Source organism: Peromyscus leucopus, chromosome 6 (genome assembly GCF_004664715.2).
Source record: "Peromyscus leucopus breed LL Stock chromosome 6, UCI_PerLeu_2.1, whole genome shotgun sequence".
NCBI classification, from domain to species: Eukaryota; Metazoa; Chordata; class Mammalia; order Rodentia; family Cricetidae; genus Peromyscus; species Peromyscus leucopus.
This window is the reverse complement of record NC_051068.1, coordinates 120,046,094-120,066,673: the sequence shown is the minus strand read 5'-3', so window position 1 is coordinate 120,066,673 and position 20,580 is coordinate 120,046,094. Positions and strand designations below refer to the sequence as shown.

The window sequence follows — 20,580 nt, the reverse complement described above, 5'->3', positions numbered from 1 at the left end:
CAAGTTATGACTTGACTTCGAAATTAGCCAGGCTGGGGATGTAGCCCATCTGCGGCTTGTTGGAGTAACCACTTTCTTTCTTCCTTTCCTTTCTCCCTCCCTCACTTCCTGTCTTTCTGTGCTGTTGGGGGCGAAGGCTTTGTCTTCCTGTAGTTTTGCCCTGAAAGTCCTTTCATTTCTCAAACATCAGAAATGAGAAAACTCTGATGTTGCCTGATCAGAGCTTTCTGATTTTAAAAGTATATGAAAACAAACAAACAAACAAACAAAACCCCTCAAAAGTCCCGGCATTCTTTTTTAGACTATACTGCTGATGCTTCTTTTTTTTCCCCTTTCGAGAAATCCACCTAGCATTGGCCAGTCCTTCTACTAGTAATGAATTAACTACCATCTACATTGATTCACAGCCATGAAAGATCCCAAGCGGAGATAAAACATTATATATAATTAAATAGTGACACATATGCATAGATTGTATATTTTAGTCTATCAGTTTATAACTACTTATAAATCCTCACCATAGTTTTAGAGAAAGGGTGAATAGGAGTCAAAATATTAAAGTCATTGGATTATGGGAAAATCATGAAATGATATAAGATTAGAAAGTATACATATGCCCGTATGCTGATATGGTCACTTCCTGTTTATTTACATATTTACATGTTAACTTTCTTTATAAAGATTAGATTTCCTCTTCGTGAAGTCAAGGGTAATTTCTGATTATTTTGTATTTCTTTAAATGTTCAAGTCTCTACAGTATGAAGCCTTGCTGGTCTTTGGATCTGTATTTTAATGTATGGTCATTATACCTTAAACAGTACAATACTCTTTCATATCAAAATTAAATAAGAAGACTATACTTCCATATGAAGCAGTGAAAAATTTAACAGCACCCATGAGGTCTGTGTGGAATTAAGGCCTTAGCCTGTGGCAGCCTTGTACTCAGAGCTAATTTCATCCACACTGGTGCAGGTGTCTGTTTATAAACCCTATTCATGCTCACTGTAGAAGGAGAATAAAATGTGGGGAGCATTTATCATAGATAGATTCGGGGTGGGCCTAACTCAACATTTGTTAAAACCACAGATTTGTAGAAAAGCTTTCACATACTCCTAATTTTATTGGAATTATCCTAAATTGAAAACTTGAATTCCTTAAATCTTTTTTTTTTTTTTTTTTTTTGTTTTTCGAGACAGGGTTTCTCTGTGTAGCTTTGTGCCTTTCCTGGGGCTCACTTGGTAGCCCAGGCTGGCCTCGAACTCACAGAGATCCGCCTGGCTCTGCCTCCCGAGTGCTGGGATTAAAGGCGTGTGCCACCACCGCCCGGCGCTTAAATCTTTTTTAAAAAAGGATAAATTTTCTTTCTTTGTGGGGAAGGGGGTTATACACATGTGCACATATACGCGTGGCTCCAACGCCTGTGCCCCCATGAAGCGGGTACAACTCTGAAGGAAAGGAGGAAAGGAGAGGGTGTAGGATTCCCGGGATCCAGAGTTGCCTGCACTTGTGGGCAGGCCAGCTTGTTACGCGAGTGCTCGAAGGGAAATTCCAGCCCTCCCAGGTGGATACAAGCACTCTTAACCACTGAGCCATCTCTTCAGTCCTTTCTTCCATCTTTTCAAAACTTTAATTTATAAAATGTATGTGTAAGAGTGTTTTGCTTGCATGTAAGTACACTGAGTGCATTCAGTGCCCGTGGGAACCACAGGGGGCACTAGATCTCTGGAATGGCAGTTACAGATGGTTTCAAGCAGCCAGTTGGGTGCTGGGAACCAAACCTGGGCTTTTAGTAAAAGTATCCAGTACTCTTAACCATTGAGCTATCTTTCCTACTCCATCTACACCCTAAATCTTATTGAGTGTTACTTATGCAGTATCATAGCCAGGAATAACCAGTGATCTTTTTCTACACACAACTTTTAAAATGCTATCAAAGTAAAACCAAATGTTGGTATCTATCTTTTCTGGAAACATTTCTGTATATACTGGTAGATAAAAGACTTCAGAAGGTGACATTTTAAATAGCAAAAACTATTTTAAAATAAAGCAAACATAAAAATGTAGACAGGGCCGGGCAGTGGTGGCGCATGCCTTTAATCCCAGTACTCGGGAGGCAGAGCCTGGAGGATCTCTGTGAGTTCCAGGCCAGCCTGGTCTACAGAGGGAGATCCAGGACAGGCACCAAAACCACACAGAGAAACCCTGTCTCGAACCCCTTCCAAAAAGTGTAGATAGGAATGTAAACCACATTTTAAAATGTCATATCAATTATGATATAATTGTTACCTTAATGAAAGTTCTTTTTTGTTTGGTTTGATTTCTGATGTTTTGTTTTGTCATGCAAGGGATGGATGAAACCCTGAACCTACTGCATATTAGACAAATATGCTCTAGCACTGAACTACATTTTACTCTAATGATATTATTTTTGCAGACAAGGAATATAATGAAATGACCAAATTTTTAATTTTGATTGCCAGTATATAGAAATGGATTTATCAGTATTTTGTTTATGTGCTAGTATAACATAAAAAACATTTTTTGTGGTTTTCTATTTTACTGTTTGTGAAAATTTTAATAGGCTGGCTTTTATTATTTGAATAAAACTATATTGTAAATTTTTTGCCTTTTAATTTAGTTATAAAGATACTACCTAGTCAAAGCACTAATAAATAATATATTTTTGAAGATATATTTATTTAGTGAGAAGTCAATGTAAATGGCTGTTGCTGATAAACGAAAATCCTGTAAATTCATAGCTCTTTCGGTAGGCTTTACTTCTGATTCAGCTGTAAGTACTAATTTATCTCTGGATGATGACAGCATGCACAGCCATTGTTAGGAAATTCAGTTCATCACCCTCTGTTGAAGATGAAGATGTAAACTGGTTTGTTCTCACCATTTCTGTCTTCATGGAAATGTACAAGACCACAAGTAATGAAAACTTAAAACAGCAAAAAACACACACTACAGTTTGTTTCTGTGGCTGTGGGAACCACAGTTCCTTATGAATTCTGACGTTCGTCTATAAACCTGGCAAGAATAGAGTCATTTTTTTACTTCCAAGAAAAGGTTATCAGTTTTTAAACCTGGGTGATTTTAACCCTCTGCTTTGCTTTTAAGTCCCCTGTAATGTTGATTGATGATTTGAATGCTGCCTGTAACACTTCTGCATTGATATTTGTCACGTGAGGACTAACCCCACTGAACACTGGCGCTCACTGGCCTGCTGGGTGTCACTGGTCTTGGAGGCATGCACGTTTGGGAAGTCTCTTATTTTATGCCATTAAGTGTGTACCCTTGTCAATAGGGCACAGGTATTCTCATGCGTGTCTGCATCTCTTCTGCTTGCCATAGGGGACCGGCATTACCCCAATGTGTTCTTCCTCTTGTGATGTGTTTTAATGTTATTGTGAGCGATTTGTTGTAAGCAAAAAGGAAGTTATAAAGAAATATCAGAAGCACTTAAAGTTTCTTGCTTGTTCTTTACTGTGTGAGCTTAAGTGATGCTCAGCTCTTTAGAGAGCATGGGGGATTAAAGGGTACAGATTTCTGCAGGGAGGCTGCTGTGCAGTCCTTCGCTTAACCCAGGAGCAAGTAAGTGCTGTGTTTATTCTCTGTTAGCATCTTGTAGAGAAAATGATGACATGGAAGTGCCAGTTTATTTTTAATTCAAGTTCTTGTCTGAAATATGAAGGCATTTTGAGCCACCTACCTATTTCAAAGATGGTATGGGTGGACCGCCTGCTGTTAACATGCTGTAAGGAAAATGGAGAGATGTAAATGAGTCCTGGTGATTGGCTGCCTCCGAATAGAAATGAAGCTGACAATCTGTCCTGAGTGAGCTCCAGTTAGGGAGCCACTAGAGTGTTGGAATCTCTGATTGACAGCTGTCTGTCATCCAGGATTAACGTTAGTGTCCTCTTATTTTATTATGTAACTATTTGTTATTAGTGGATAATTCAAATTGAATTCAATCATTGTACTTACTTTTAAATCTCTAAATATGGGATCCTATAAATGCTTTAACAGTATTGTAATTCTGACTAAAGTGTGGGAAATGATCTCATTTTATGAAAATATTGCAGCTGTTTGCTACTGTCAGGACAAAGGCAAATTGGGTTTGCATCAGGAGGCCATGACAGATAGATGAACAACTGCCGTCCTTTCCCTCATAATGCTTATCTTTTAGTAGTTCCTTGAAAATCTGACTAATTGAAGCAGTACATGTGGCAGATATTCTAGAAATTACATGAGTCCTCTACGAGGGCCTCCGTGAACTAGAGGTAAATTGATTACCTCGCATATGTCGTATCTGTTTTTAGAGCCACATTTATTGAAACCATAAACTTATGCAGGGTATAAGTGCAGGGCAGTACTTTGGGGTTTTTTTTTTTTTGTTGTTGTTGTTGTTTATTTTCTTTAAAACCCTTGGATTGTTTAGGAGAGGGAAATGGAGGTGAGGGGCCGCTGGTATTTTGGAGAAGTGAGCCAGAGCTCACTGATTTATTATTTATTTATTTACTTTTGCTACAAGCATTTATAGTTAGCTATATAGTTATATTGCCTTTAGAAGTTATTGAGTGTGGCTCATTTGCCTAATAGCAATTAAAATCATTAAAAATGTTTACCAGGTATGTTAATCATGAGTTAGGCTTGACACCAGAACTTTGATCTTAATTGGAAGGAAGAAAAATACCTTTACATCTGTGTGTATATGTGTGTGTGTGTGTGTGTGTGTGTGTGTGTGTGTGTGTGTGTGTATGTGTGTGTATACACTCATATATTTAAAATGAGTGGAAATGTTTCCTATAAAATCTTAATCTTTCATTTACTTTCAGTAGTAAAATACTATGTAGTTTTATTGGATAAACCAAATTTTTAGTCTTTAGAATGGTGTTATGATTACCTTGGAGCTTTGTTCTCACCTGATCAAATTTGGGAAAGATTCTGAAGCTGTGGGTTTCCGGGTAAACAAACCTCTTATGTAGAAGACTGTGTTTGTACCTTGCCATGCTGTTCACTCCTCTCCTCAATGGCCCAGTGTGGGTTCACAGCTTCTTGTCCTGCTGTGAAACCCACATTACAGATGCAAAGAAATCATTATAACAAAGATCGTGTTCCCATTTGTGAATTGAATTCTTACAATTATTCATAAACAAGTGTCTTAACTTTTTTAGTATAGCACGAGGTTTTGGAAAGCATTTCAAAAACATTAAAAAATTGTACTTGTGAAATTAAACTTGCCATGTATATGTGTTCTAAATTTTATGTTTGCAAAATATATTGGAAAATACCTGAATTGATGTTGAAGAAATCATGACAATTGATAAATGCCTTTGTCTTTTGATGGATTTCTTCCTTAACTGTAGAAATTAGTTTCTGAAGATGTATTTTATCTACTAAATAGAACATGCATTTCATCTTTTAAATTAATTTTTTCAGCTGAAAATAATGAAGCAGAATGGTTTTTACATGGTAGTCATCAGTTTGCCAGTTCACGTCTGGCCCTGGAATTCTCACACGGAAAGGTTCCCAGTAAAGGAGGACATTTATTCCTTACTTTGCTGTGATATTATGAACACAAAGCAAGTAGTCACTATCCAGCCCGTTTGTCTTCAGAAGAAGAGTTAAAAGTGTATAGTGTCAGAGAGGTGCCATTATGTATCTTTTTAAATCACCACGTTGTTCTTTTCAACTGTTTTATAACAGTAAGACATCTCAGTGCCAGCTAGGAGTCTAAAGGCTAGAATAAGTGGCATCATGGGAAATGTGCAATAAATACTAGGCTATATTATATGCTTTAATGGCCTATTCTTAAACACATTGATTCTTTTTTCTTAAATAGGGACCTATCAGGTACTATAGTAGTATTTTGGTCCTGCTGAATTATTGTTGAATTAGTTTAGATAAAAAGTTAGTACTTCTAAAGAAGATAGAACACTTCCCCCAAGCCGTTTAAAAGGACCTTAGATGGATCCTCAAGGAGCTCTGTTAGACTCACAGACATGAAGGCCAAACCTGAGGCTCCCGTCCTGTCTTCCCTTGAACTTGCACTCCAGTCTGCCGAAATGCTTGCAACTGAGGTAATAGATTGGCTCGGACACTGCTGCGCTGGACCGGCCTGGGAGCAGGAGTGAAGGGACAGAAATGCATCGATGAGAGGAGCTGGGGAGATGCCGGGTTCGTTCCTTATTGCTTGGAAAAACAAACCCACAAAAGCCCTGCGCCAGCCACTCCTAGGAGGAGGAGGTGAAGTTGGCTCGTGTTTACAGGTGCAGTCTAACCTGGTTGGGAGTCAAGACAGCAGCAGTGTGAAGCTGGAGGGTGAGAATGATGCCAGTTCGAGTTCCCTCATTGTCTGATGGGAAGTCCTTCTGTGTCTCCATTGTAAGAGTGACTCTGGGCTGTGCAGTGTTTTCCTGCCTCTCCTGCTTCAGAAAGGGTTGTTTTTCACACAGGGATACTTCATCGGTCTTCCTAAGAGTCAAGAATCCCCAACTATCCTTTCTGTTTTGCACAGAAAATTGGAGATGGTCAGCCTGAAGTTCTTTCCTAAGACTGGCTTGTTAGAAAGTCATTTAAGGTACCTTAATTTTCTTGCTGTCCTCACTCTCCACCTTCACCCAAGATGGTGGCATCTTCAGTCTCACATGGTGGAGATGGACCTGGGGCACATCCCTTGTGTCTGTTGAATATCAGTGGACTCACATCACACAATAGGGTATGAACAGGTTTGCATGTTGAAAAATGAAATCATAATGTTAGTTCATCATATGAATATTCGCTGATCTAACACTTAAAAAAAGATTGATAAAAACCTCAAAGTAAAGCATGAATTCTTGAGCCCTGTGCATGTTAATCCTTTGTTGATGTGTGGGTTATTTAAGGCCGGATCACTGGTTTTCATGTTGTTACATGTAGGACCTGAAGGAAAGAAAAAAAATTGACTTCTGAGATTCTTTTCCCTGCTTCTGGTGACTCTGCTCTCCATCCAAAGTCGTGTTTTCCTTCACAGCTTCAGTCCTGTTAATCTTATTTTAATTCCTCATTCTACAATAGCTTTGTGTATTCCTTGTATGGGTCCGTACTAGTCAGTGTTTTTGCTTTCCTGGAAGTCTCAGATTTTCCAGATTTCAGACTTTCCTCTTCCTATCTTCCCCAAATTTGCCTCTGAAAGCGGTCCAGCCCTCCTGGGGTGCAGAGTCCATTGTTGTGTATGTGTTGTTCCTGTGCATAACAGACTAGCACATCTCTCCCCTTCCTTCCTTTTAAACAAACTCTGTTTGCTTCTTAGAAATGTCTTATGAAAAGCCTTTAGCTTAGGTAAAATTTGTGTAACTAGTTTCCTGAATATGTGTGTGTGCGCGTGCGTGTGTGCGTGTGTGTGTGTGTGTGTGTGTGTGTGTGTGTGTGTGTGTAAATGTGTAGATGGAGAGGTGGAGAAATGGTGATGTGACTTTTCCCCCCTAATTCATGTAGTTTTTAGTTCTGTTTTCACTGCAACCAAGAGACAACATCTTTGTATAGATTTATTTAAGATTTTTTTTTTCTTTTTTGTGCTGAACATACTATTTATAACAAAAACCTCACACACAGTTCAGGTTCTTTTGTTGTTCCCAGGAAATGTTAATTTTATCTAAAAAAAAAGGACAAAAATAAAATGGGTTCTTCACAGTGTGTCCAAATAGGACTGCTTAGATGGGTAATGACATAATTAGAATCACTGTAAACATTCATGCAAACTTCTGATTAGGAGAGCCGGAGGGAAGGGCTGAGTGCTTGCCTTCTTTACTCTTGACGTCTTTCCAACTGAAAAATGTGCAATGCGTGTTCATAGTTTATAAGATTCCTCATAAGCATCGCAGCCAATTCCAGCAGATAATTAAGACCTGAATACCCACTGCATGTGATGGGAGAACTCTTGGATGCTTCTAGAAATTAGTAGAGTTGGGAAAACAGGCATGCATATTGTTTTACGTGCCTCTTTATTCTCCTGTGGAATCCTAGCTCGAGAAAGGCAGGGAACAATTTGTTTTAATCTTCTCTTGTACAGTATCTTGTTTTTCCACATTCATGTTTGAAGACCTTTCTCCTTCCAGATTGTTCTTTCTGAACCCTATTATTTAGTGGTTAAGAATGTATTGACTATACTGTGTAATCCAAGTGTGGTTGGCCCTGTTTGCTTCCCAGAGTTTTACATGTGGCCATGTTTTATTGACATTGTCTTTCCTACTTAATTATGTCTTTTGTTGACAGCTCAAACTGTCTCTGTTTACTCGTATTTAGAATGCAGCTGGCAACAGCAGTTGGTTTGTGAAACCGAAGCACATAATTAACTTTCCAAGTTAAGGTAGAGTTTATTTCTTTGGGAAAGAAAAGATTTCATAGGGCATATCACTTTGCTCCAAATGGAGTGTACCTACAGTGTGATGCATTTCTCATGTCAGTTTCAGCAGAGAAAAACACAACATCCTGAACTATTGATTACTGCTAGAGTATCAAGAAATACTGGTTTTTCAGCATTTTTTTATTAGTTGAGGAAAACAGATAGCAATATTCAGTTTACATATTAAATTAGCACCAGCCAATAGGAGTGATGTGATCTGTTTCCTTTCAGTCTGATGTGCAGATAACCAAATTTAGACCATAACATTTTGAAGAAATATAAATTCCTTTCTACTATTGTTATTTTCAAGATGCTGTGTAGTTGCTGGTTCTACAAAGAATGAGTGAATTCAGTTATTTCAAATAAAACCAGGAAAGAGATCCTTCATCACGAATTGTAAAGCATGAGATTCCTATGACCCAGTGGCAGTTAGGACCCCGATGAAATCCCCTGCACACCCCTCTGATACCATAGTATATTTTGCTTACATGAGTTGGACTATCCAACTTAACCTTGTTTTTTCCTTTAATGTCTCATAATTATTACTGTGTGTTGTGACAAGCAACACATATATCTTCTTTGCTTTCTAAAAACTAAGGTGAATAGTATGTTCAAACAAGTTCAGAATTGATGTAACATTGGGCATAATTGCAGATGTCTACAACACAGTCCTAGTTGGACAAAGACAGGAGAATCATGTGGCCATATGAGAGTGTGCTAGGTTTGGGAGGCCTATTACATACACATGCCCATGCGTGTACACGTAACCCCCCCTCCACCCCAGGCATGCATGCACACATACACTCACTTTCTCTAGGGAAAAAAATAAACCAAGACAAGGCAAACAAATTGCCATAGATGTTTAAAAAAATCTTCAGTTGCCACCTTTTATATCACATAGGTCTTAGACTGTTAAATCCTTTTTCTGTTTTCAGATAAAACTGCTTTCTCCACAGCCCAACTCACAAGCATCCCATGTTGACTCATGGCTTTAAAGAATCTTTGCCCTTTTTACCCAGAGTTACACACAGAATTTGGTTTCCTAAAATAAACTTTCTTGACATTATACTAAGTTGTTTAACCCACTGTTTCAAAATTATACCATATATCGCTCTTTAATTTTATTTTTATATGGGAAATAGAAAAAATAGCCATGTATGGTGTTGCACTTCCAGAGGTTCTAGGTTCAATTCCCTACACCAACATGGCAGCTCAAAACTGTCTGTAACTCCAGTTCCAGGGGATAGGACACCCTCACACAAACATGCAAGGCAAAACACCAACACACGTAAAATAAATGAATAAATAAATACTGAAGTCAATCCAATATTTTCAGATTAAACGTGCATTGGAAAGAGATAAACACATTACCTGTGTGTTTTCACACACCATTAGGAAACTCTTCGGCTCCAGTGTTATTTACCATCTGAACAGGTGAGAGAGCAGACCTGCTAGAGAAGCCTGGTATGCATGTCCAAAAGAAGGAGAGCACCGAATCAAGGACATTGTTTTGATGAAGATAATTTTAACTTTTCAGTGTCTGTTTATTGGATACAAATTACATTTTCTGATATTGCTGTTACCTCTTAGTAATGGTTGAAGTAAGTAGTGAGAAGTTACCCGTTGAGTGAACTTAAACATGTTCCAGATTAAGAGCACAAAGGGAACTAATGCAGTCTTTTGAAAATCAATGGAATTATGTCTGTAGACTCGTAGGTCTCTCCTATGGTCATCCTAGTCAAGGAAATACAAGCAACAGAAAACATTGCAACGTATGGAATTCACAGCATAGAGCTGCCAGTGACTCTCAGGATTTTATTTCATGTCATTCTTACTTGAAAGATGATCAACGTAATTAGATGGACGCAAAGGGGACGGTAAAGGAAAGACTGTGTTGAGCTGGCCAAGTCTGTTTGGCACTAATTTTGCCCTTTTACTTCCATTTCACATACGGCTTTATCAACCCTAGTGGGTCTGTTTTCAGAGAAATCTAAAGAACATTGACTTAACTTTTAAAACATTGGGGATTGCGGGTTCACGAATAAGTCTTCTGATAATAAATTATTAAGTTAGTAAAAACATCCTGTAAACACAGCTGCTAAGGGCTGCCAAGACACCTTGGTTGCATTTCTTAGCTGAGCCTTGCTAGCAATGTACTGCTTTCTAGTTAATTACTGCCTCCAGACAGAGAAGGAAAGGCCTTGAATTCAGCATTTGTATGGTCGCATGGCCCTGTTCAGTCAAGCTCAATGCATGTTACATGATTGCCTGAGAGGAATAGAAAAGCTGCTTTCTCAGTCTCTGACCAGAATGCATGATGAGGCTTGGTGTCAGAGAGGGCAAATGGGCACAACAGCAATTACACCAGAAGCAAAGTAGTTTCCTTGACAACCAGTTTGAGGATTCATTGTGATTTATTATTTACTACTTCAAAAACTCTTTCTGTGATTTAATTAAGGATTGAGATTTCCACAAAAATCTATCTCTTCCAAATGTGAATGCCCTGTAACTATTGTTCAGGTGGACATGGAAACAATCCCACACTCATGGTGTCTCAAACAGGGTCAGAGGAGCCTTCACCTACAGTTCTGTGAGAATGTGCACAGGTCACATAGGAAACAGTTAACTTAGATGAAACGAGGCTTACACTGGGTGATGTTACTCAGTACTTACTAATAACGCAATAACAACAGGCCCCTTGGGCATCTCCAAAGCAGAGGTTCCAAATGAATTTTATCTTTTTGTTGGGAGCAGTGTTATTAACTAGTTTGCATCTCTGTGTATCATTTTGGATGCAGCATAGATAGGTTGTTTCTTTGTAGTCACCTCCATCATTACATGTTTCACAAATTATAGTCTTTTAAATTTGGTTATAATCAGATAATATTTTTGCCAGAAACAAAAGGTCAGCTTACTCCTTCTCACCGTTAGATAATTTGTGTTGTCTGTGATTTCTCTTCCTCAAAATCTTCCAATGCTCATTACTTCTACAGAAAGAGCTTTAAGTGAACTACTTATTCAGCATTAATTAATAATCAAATGTGGCATGCTTCTTAACTAATGTGATGCTTATTTAAGGAACAAAACCTTCCAAATAAAAATAATTTTAGGCATTTATTGAATTTCTATTAAAATGATATGTTTGCATGTATTCTTTTTAATTAAAAATAGTTCTGCTTAGCTCGTTTACATTCCTGCTGTCAGAATTTCAGCCTGAAGATTCCATATATAATTAATGTAAGGAAAACAAGAGGGCTGTCCCTTGGTAGAAAACTGGTAATGGATTAAAAGACCGTAGCTCTGAAATTCCAGGAATGTGGCACACTTTCTCAGAAAGATGCACTTAGGCCTGAAGTCTGGAAATATTAAGATGTAGCCCACCAATGTAATTAGCTCAAGATAGACAATTAAAAATTATTCGATAGTGGACTTCATATGACTATTAAGTTCATACCCAATATTAAGTATTATTTAAGAAGAATCTACACTTTAACCAGAAGAGAAGGCTGAGTGTTGCTAGCAGCCTTAAAACTTTGATGGAATGTGCACGTTGTGTATTCAGAGCGGTTGCTGAGGCAGTCTCCCGAGTGTCTGATGGGCGGGCAGCAGTGTTTGCATTACCTAAGTCAGGGAGAGGAAGCCTGCATTTCCTTCCTGGGTTCCAATGTGGGCAAAGTCAGCACCTTTTACATGGTGCATTGCAACTTTGGCAATATTTTTAAGTCACAATCATCTATTAAAAACAATTATAAATGTTCATGGAATTGATACCAATTGTGAACATAGTAAATTTATAGTGTTTTCATATAAGAAGTCCATTTGTAGTGGAGAATAGTTTATAAAAATGCAAGTAAAACTTCATGATCAAGTCTTTCCCAGCACAGCATGTCCAGATGAGAGCGTACATGTTCCACTCTTTCTTAGGTAGTATTACTTGTTAATAGACTGCGCCACATGCAGAATCTTTGGGGGCTGAAAAGGTAAGAGAAAGATGTAGGATTTGATACTCTGCAGCAGTAGTACTGTATATATTGGAATTATTCCTAAATGCTAAGTGTGGCAAGTTAGACCTTAGTTGAAAAACCTTGTGATTATAGGAAGCAGGTGACTTATCAGACTGTGGTGCCGAGAAGTAAGCTTGTGATTTTGGAGTGTATTCTTTTAAAATAGTGAAAAATTATACTATAAATGTGCATGGTGTGTGTGTGTATATGTGTGTGTGTGCATGCACATGTGTGCCACAGTGTTGTAGGTCAGAGGACAAGAGCATTGGGGTCAAATCTCTCCTTCCATCTTGACATAGTTTCTGGAGACTTAACTCAATCATCAAGTTTTCGGGGCAAGCGTCTGTATATGCTGTACAGTCTCACTGGCCTCTTTGGTTTGAATTTTTCTGAAGAGTATAGTCTTTAAAGACAGGTCTGAGTTCATTCATTTGAGGTAGTGAATGCAGGGATTTGGCTCTTGCATGCTTTGGATGTGGATAGATGGTTCAGCAGAGTCCTCCATGCTGTCTCTAAGAATTGGGAATCGATCTCGATGCCTAGACACACCTATCAGACCCTCAGGCGTCAAGGCTGAAAGAATCATGGGTAGAGTGCTTGTGGTAAGGAAGGTGAGAAGCGCTGTGGAAATGACAGGTAAATTGCCAGAGAATCTGAGATGGCCAGCAGTGAAATGATGGTACCAAGTGAGTCAGAAATGTGTCTTGATAAACAGTAAGGAAGCCTTAGGTGCTGGCGGTGTTTCTGTAGCTCACTGATTATGTTTTGGAGGATTTCACAGCTTATTTTGCATTTTGATAAAGGTGTTGGAGCAATTTTGTATACGTTTGCCAAGCATCTAAGTTCATTTGTGTGAAATGTTACATTATTAAAATGAGACCAACATATATTGGGATTTGCCTTATTAGCAGAACTGTGAGAAAAATGTTTTGACTGGTGGTATTTTCTATTTACATATCACATAGATTTTAGATTTATTTGTATTATTTTGGATGAATACATGTGAATGAAGGTGCATGTGTGTACAGGTACATGTGTGAGTGCAGGTACATGTGTGAGTACAGGTTCATGCGTGTACAGGTGCATGTGTGTACAGGTACATGTGTGAGTGCTGGTGCATTTGTGTACAGGTCCTTAGAGGACAGCATTGGGGTGGTTCCTTAGGAGCTGTCAACATTTTTTTTTGAGGCAGGGCCTCTTTCTAATGGTGGAATTACCATCCTGACTGGCTCTTTTTTCATTGATTGTGTGATCCATCTCTGGTCTTTCTGCTTTGCAAGGCAATCACTGTACTGACTGGGCCATCTCTCCAGATCCTTTATAGTATTTTTAAATGAAAAAAATTTAGACTTAATTGATAGAGTGAAAGCATAGAAGGCAACTTTGATGTGATTTTTAGTTGCTGAAGTTCTATTCAGAATCTTCCCTATTTCATATTATTTATTCTTGATAATTGGATTTTTAAAACATTACTCTTCCTGATCACTCTCTTGCAAATCAGGATGATTTTCTTTGTCCATCTTTGATTTCATTCGCCTTTGTTTCACTGTGTGATGTACTTCCACTGTGTATTTTTAAGAAGCTGTTTAAAAGTAGAAATGGGCAAGTCTATTTTAGTAGATTATACCCTGCTTAGAACATGATGATTTCTTAATAAACATTTGAACAATTAATAGCAAGCTAGAAAGGATCTACACGGCAGAGTCTCATCTCAGGATCCCAGGATGACGAGTCAGGAGACCTTGTTTTATGAATAAAATAAAACAAACAAACACTTGTTCTCCCATACCTTAAAAGCAGTCCTTGAAGTAGCAAGTAAGATCTGTTCAGTGAGAGGAAATTGAGCTAAAAGGTTATAATGGAATTGTTTTGAAGAATTAAAATTTGATGCTATAGTGTTTGGACATGATTGGTTACATTGGCTCATTAATGTGTATTTATGAAGTAATTACTTTGCTAGAGGATTTTGAACATAATTGAAACCATCTCTATACTACTCATGCATGTTTTCTTTTCCATCTCTATTCTGAAAACACACAAATTCAAGCCATAGCGTGATAAGCACCAGGAAAATAGCTAACACGAAGAAATTCCACATTATACCTGAGAAGATTGTAAGATAGTTATATAATTTCCCATTACTGACAAAAACTTTTGACATTGTTATTTCTCTTTCTTTTGCAGATCTATTAATGTATACATTGAATATTTTTTAAAAAGTAAGAATATTTAGAAATTCATGCGATTACTATTATCATTATTCTGTTTTTGATACAAGGTCTCATGTAGCTCAGAATGACCTTGAATTCACTGGGTAGCTAAGGATGACCTTGACCTCCTGATTTTTCTGCCTCTGTGTGCCACAGATTCCATTTGTACACTGGGTTCCAGTTGCATGCTATCTCACCCAGCTCAGGGTGTGATTATTTTGCTTCAGCCAAACAGTGAACAAGGAGCTTGAGATGTAGGCATGCAGGTACGGTGAGAACAGCTGTAGGAAAATACACACAGCTTTTTCCAGCTCCAGAAAATAATATTTCCTTGTTCCCCTAAAGTGCTGTGTCCTAGGGAAGCTCCTCACAGCTTGCTATATAGGAATCTCCTTTCAGTTCACAGAGACGATACCACACAGAATTCTGATCTTCCTTATGTGTAATGTGTATAGGCAAACTTACATGCCCCCAAATAATAAAATAGCATTTAGAAAGACGATTAGTGTCTTATACAGACAATCCAGGTGACCCAAGCAATAGACTAAAGGCTTAGAAGCTTTTCTTTTGTTCCTTGGGAGACAGTAGAGGTCTTGAAATCTGATCATCTGGCATGGATAACTAAGACATGCTGCAACCGATGCTCAGAACAATGGCAACAGCATTACATGCCATGGTGTTTTCATCATTAAAATGTTTACTGGCTGTTAAACTGCTTTGAAATTTTTTCGTGTACGATTTCTAAAGAAAATTCCCATTGCGTATTATTCTAAAGCATTACTGTGTAGGGGAAATAGAAATAAAAAGGGCTTATAAAACAGTCTTAGTTGCATCAAAACAATCACATTTTTAATGTGCAGTTAATATATTTAGTTTCAGTGCCTAGAGATATGTTTTAAAGAATGACTGTATTTCTAATTATGTATGTGTGTGTTTGTGCATGAGACTTGAGGTGTTCCTGACAGTAGTAAGCCACCTGACATTGTTGCTAAGAACCAAACTCCAGACCTCTGCAAGAGCACTATGCTCTGTTAACCACCAAGTCCATTCTCCATCTCCATAGGAACGATTTTGATCAGTTTGTGTGAGGATTACGGTGATTTGCCTGGTAAATGAGATTAGCAGTATGCAGGTGAAATGGCCCAGAAACAGAAAAGTGCTCCTAATCGGACTCTACATGTATGCTGATGTGGGAGGAGCATCAATGTCAGTCTCTCAGCTTTGAACTTAAGTACTTCTTAGCCTCGTGTTCTGAGTTGTAAAAATGAGTTTTGTATTGAGTTTTTGTCATGTTTGATGATTGCCATAGCTAATAAATCCATGGTTAAATAAATGAATAAGTTAATAAATAAATGCTGAAGCTAGAGAATATTTCACACTTCTTAGAGGGACATGAGGTAAGTCTGGGGGACCCGGGGGTATGCTGTTGACCCTGTTTGGGAAAGAGGCAGAACTGCTTGGCTGTGACACAGAGAACACAGAGGACAGCCCTCGGAGAAATTTTTCCAATTCCAGTCAGAAAAAGGAAAGAGTGAAGAGTCCAGCAAGTAGCTTGGATGTTATTCCTGGCTTGAATTGTTCCAGGGTCCTCATGAGAATTGAGATAATTAATATGCAGTGTATCTAGAATGTGTTCATTTTTTGTGAGAGATGCTGCTTTCCTGACTTGACTACCAGTGTAGCTTTAAGAAGAATGAGGAAAGAAATTGGGCTAACAGGGATTAGCTTAATTCTAATTGCTTGCAATTATGATTTCATCATACACAAACTATTTACATGTAGTCAGTTATATCTGCTGTATAATTTACCAATTAGTCTGTTTCCTTGGATTGCTGGACATGGGATCTAAACCTTTTAAAAACTGTACTAATGAAGGCAGAATTGCCAGCTGACACAGTGCCCCCCCCCCCCGCACTAATGTGCTGGCACAAACACTCGGCAGTTGTTACATTTTAATCCTTACATATAATTTATTTATTGTTTGCAAAACCTGAAGAAGAGGTGTAAGACCTTTGTTACTCCCATATGATAGGTGGGGAAACTGGAGAACAGATCCTCAAGTTGGTAAGCAACATCATTCTGCTAGCAAGCATTGGAAACCTAGTTCAGATTCAGGTGAGCTGTGTCAGACAGTACATCTGCAAAGTAGCATTAAAGAGTGATATGATTAAAGAGTTCCTAATAGTGCACCCAGCAGAGAAGATCAAGACCGCCATGGTGAATGTGCCCCCAACAGCTAGGTAGTAGAGCCCCCAAAAGGATACCTGCAAAAGTGCCAGCCTGTGGTGTCAAGTAGATGCTTCTCTACAACTTAATTTAGCCTACAGGCTTGCAGCATACAGTTGCAGAACTAAGAATTGCATTCATGTCACTGGGGAGTCTGCAAGAACATCTTGGCAAAAGGTGGATGATTCTGCAGTGCTGGCTACCAGAGGACTAAGAGTATCCTGGCTGTGTTTGTATTTTCAGTGAGACTTGCTGTGTCGGCTTCTACAAAGATATCAGTCATCTCTTCCCCTAGATCTGTCTCTCTTCTTTGGTAGCAGATGACTTCTCTTTGAAGAGCTTAACATTGTTAGTGTGGTTTGGGACTCTTGTGCACCTAATTGGTGTATGTGCAAAACATACTATATCTCTGCCTTCGGTCTTTTGGTAAGTCTCTTGGCAATTGTCTGTTGTCTAGGGAAGGTTTGAAGTAGAGGGAACTCCTACACCCTAGATGAGAGAGGATTCAAAAAAGCTGAGCATGCAGGGAATTGCAACTGGAGAGAATGCTGTGAAGTTATAAAGATAAGGATGTGTGAATCAAATTTTAAAATAAGACAACTCTGTAGTGCACGTCTGTCATTTAAGAGAATTTAATGGAATAAACAAATTGTAGCTTTTTTACAGTATCATTCTAGTACCCAGATAACTCTTTTTGCTTCTCTTTTATATTTGTAATTAATCTACAGACAAGTAATTTTCTCAGCCACCTTGCAGAATATAAACTTGAACACAGCAGAACATTGCCGACTGTGGGATGTAGTAGGGAAATGTAGATAGAAACAAACAGCAAGGAGACAGCTGGGAGTGAGCTGGGAATGAGGAAAATACCACGAGATCTGCAGGAATCATTTTGCTTAAGCAAATGATTTCCCTGTGATATAAATCTGGGCACAGGTCACCCAGGGCAAATGCATTCCAGGTAGGGTGAGAGACACCAGTTTTTGGAGAAGCCACATGGGTCTCCACTTATACACTGGCATCTGCTGTGTAGAATATGGAGGCTGTCAGCCACAAAGAAGAAAGTAATGGGACTTTCACTTCAGGTCTGAGCATAGGAAATGTTCTATTGTTGGGTTAGTCCCATAAAGGGGACAGTACTCCCTTATCATCCTGGGCTCTGTGCTCTTTGCTCATCCACTCACTGTAACTTGGTCCCTAGGGTTTGGTGGCAAGGTTTCCTGTACATTTTGATGACTGGGAACCCTTGGTGTAATGGACTGGTTTCTGTTATGCCAGAAAGGAGTTCCCAAACCTCCCCTTCTTGCCATGCATATGTATACTGTAGTAAATTTGTAATGCTTTTTTAAAAGATGCATTTTGCTATTCATTTGTGTATATGTGTGTGTTTCTCTGTGTATCTGGCACATGTGTGTGGGTGTCTATGGAGGCCAGAAGAGGGTGTTGGATCTCTTAGAGCTGGAGTTATGGTTGATTGTGAACTCCCCAAAGTGGATACCAGGAACTCAGGACCATTGAAGGAGCAGCAAGTACTCCTCTGAGGCATCTCTAGCATATATATATATATATCACTCAATCCCAAATCACTCAGTGTAATCATAATTTTGTTTGGTTTTCTTGACAAAATTTCACTCAGTTCAGACAGGCTGCAGATCCGCAGTGTAGCAGATGATGGCCTTAGCTCCTACTTTTCCAGAGTCTACCTCCAAACTGATCAGACTCCACAATATTTTTTATCATGTTATTTAATATTATGGTATTTTCAAGGAGGAAACCATTCTCTTTATCAAGATCCTCTAAATCACTCTCATATTGTGGGATATTACGTAGTATTAAAATTTCCACTGTCTCCTTTTGTCCAAATTACTGTCAGATTGTTAGATTGTTTTTAGAATATATTATCATAAATGGGATTTGGTAAGGATCTTTTCAGAAAGATTGTATGAGTTCATGATCTCAGAAATAGCTGAAGTATAGCATAAACATAATGAAAATGTGGGTAAATGTGATCTTAATTGCATTCAATTCCTATTCATGAAATAAAAGCAGCAAAAAATGGATTGATATATCTCCAACATTAAAAATGACTCAATGTGAAGCACTTAAATTATGAACCCAATTACTATAATAAACATCCAGATCTTTGGTAATTCGATAGGAGAAAATGCAACCAAATTTGATTTTTTAAAAAAATTCTTTTTGTTCTTGACCATTAAATACAGTATTTATTTTTATTTGCTTCTCATATTTACTTCATTTTCTGGGCTTTGGGGGATGTTGATGTTTACCAGAGGGCATCTAATCCACGGCCTTGACTAGGCCTTGGCCAGCATTTGGACAGCACGTGACATCCCCAGCCTGCTTTCCTTGACCTAATTTAAAATGGATGCTCTTGCCCTGTGTGCTGATGGTGCCATTAATTTCACACTGAGGAGGCAGAGGCAGACAGATCTCTTCAAGGCCAGCTTGGCAGGCCAGTCGAGGGTACACAGTGAGACCCAATCTCACGAGACAAACAAATTAAAAAAAAAACAAACACAAACACAAACAAATAAAATAAAACAATACTCAGACTTGTAGGCACTTTCCTATAAACTATTTGACCTGGTATTCTTGGTTCAGTGTTTAGTGTTTAGATTTTCCCAATCCATGTCTATGTAAAGCACTCCACACCAAGAGACAGTTGTTCAACTGTTGGCAGAAGATGGCAGCTTATATTTCATAAATAGAATTTCATTGCAATTTCAAAAGCAGATTCACCATATGTTAGTTTGTCATTGGTAACTAGAACTTAATAATAACATAGCTTCACAAATGTAAGTGTGTGGGGTGTGGAATGAGAATTACAATAGTAAACATTTGTAGTTGCTGATCTTAATTTATGATGATTTTCAACTTGGGTAATACTTTTAGGTAAACTACCTCTTAAACCATCAGTCTGTGTACTAACCCTTAATTAATTCAATATCATGCCTGGTTTTCAAATGGAGGTACTGAAATACTGGTGCTGTATTTTTAATAGATAAAGATTCTAAACCAAGTAACTTCTTGTTCAGAAGTTGTTATTGTTGACCTGAAATAGTTAACACAGTTTAGAAGCAAACCCTTCCATTCCACCTGTACAGATCATTAAATGAATACATCAGAAGGGAGACATTTTAACATGCACTGACCCAGCTGATCATTCTTCCAATACTCCCCCTTGATGAGTAGATCTTGTTCTTTCTAATTTAGCTTTGTGAGAAACTTCAACCTCAGTCCTTATGTTTTATTATTTTTAGTCTATCTGTATTCATTATCAAACATCAACTAATATCAGTTATCAAGACAAATTGATATCAAGTATCTACTGAGACTTGACCACTCCTATGATTTTCCTAATGAATTTAATGAGTAACCCAAAAAATTTTTTTTGGCTTTTAATGTTGAAAAGTATAATTGCTGTGGATATCGCTCTATATAAATAAAACACTGATGGCCAGTGACTAGACAGGAAGTATAGGCGGGACAAGGAGAGAGGAGAATTGGGGAAACAGGAAGAAGGAGGGAGAGACACTGCAGCCACCACCAGGAGAAGCAGCATGTAAAGACGCCAGTAAGCCACCAGCCACGTGGCAAGGTATAGATTTATAGAAATGGGTTAATTTAAGATATAAGAACAGTTGGCAAGAAGCCTGCCACGACCATACAGTTTGTAAGCAATATAAGTCTCTGTGTTTACTTGGTTGGGTCTGAGTGGCTGTGGGACTGG

General features: G+C 38.3%; 1 protein-coding gene across 50 annotated transcripts in view; it reads left to right on the top strand.

The window, feature by feature from the left end:
* Positions 1-20,580, top strand: part of Adgrl2 (adhesion G protein-coupled receptor L2) — a 628,692-nt gene that overhangs the window by 518,329 nt on the left and 89,783 nt on the right. The window lies entirely within an intron of this gene.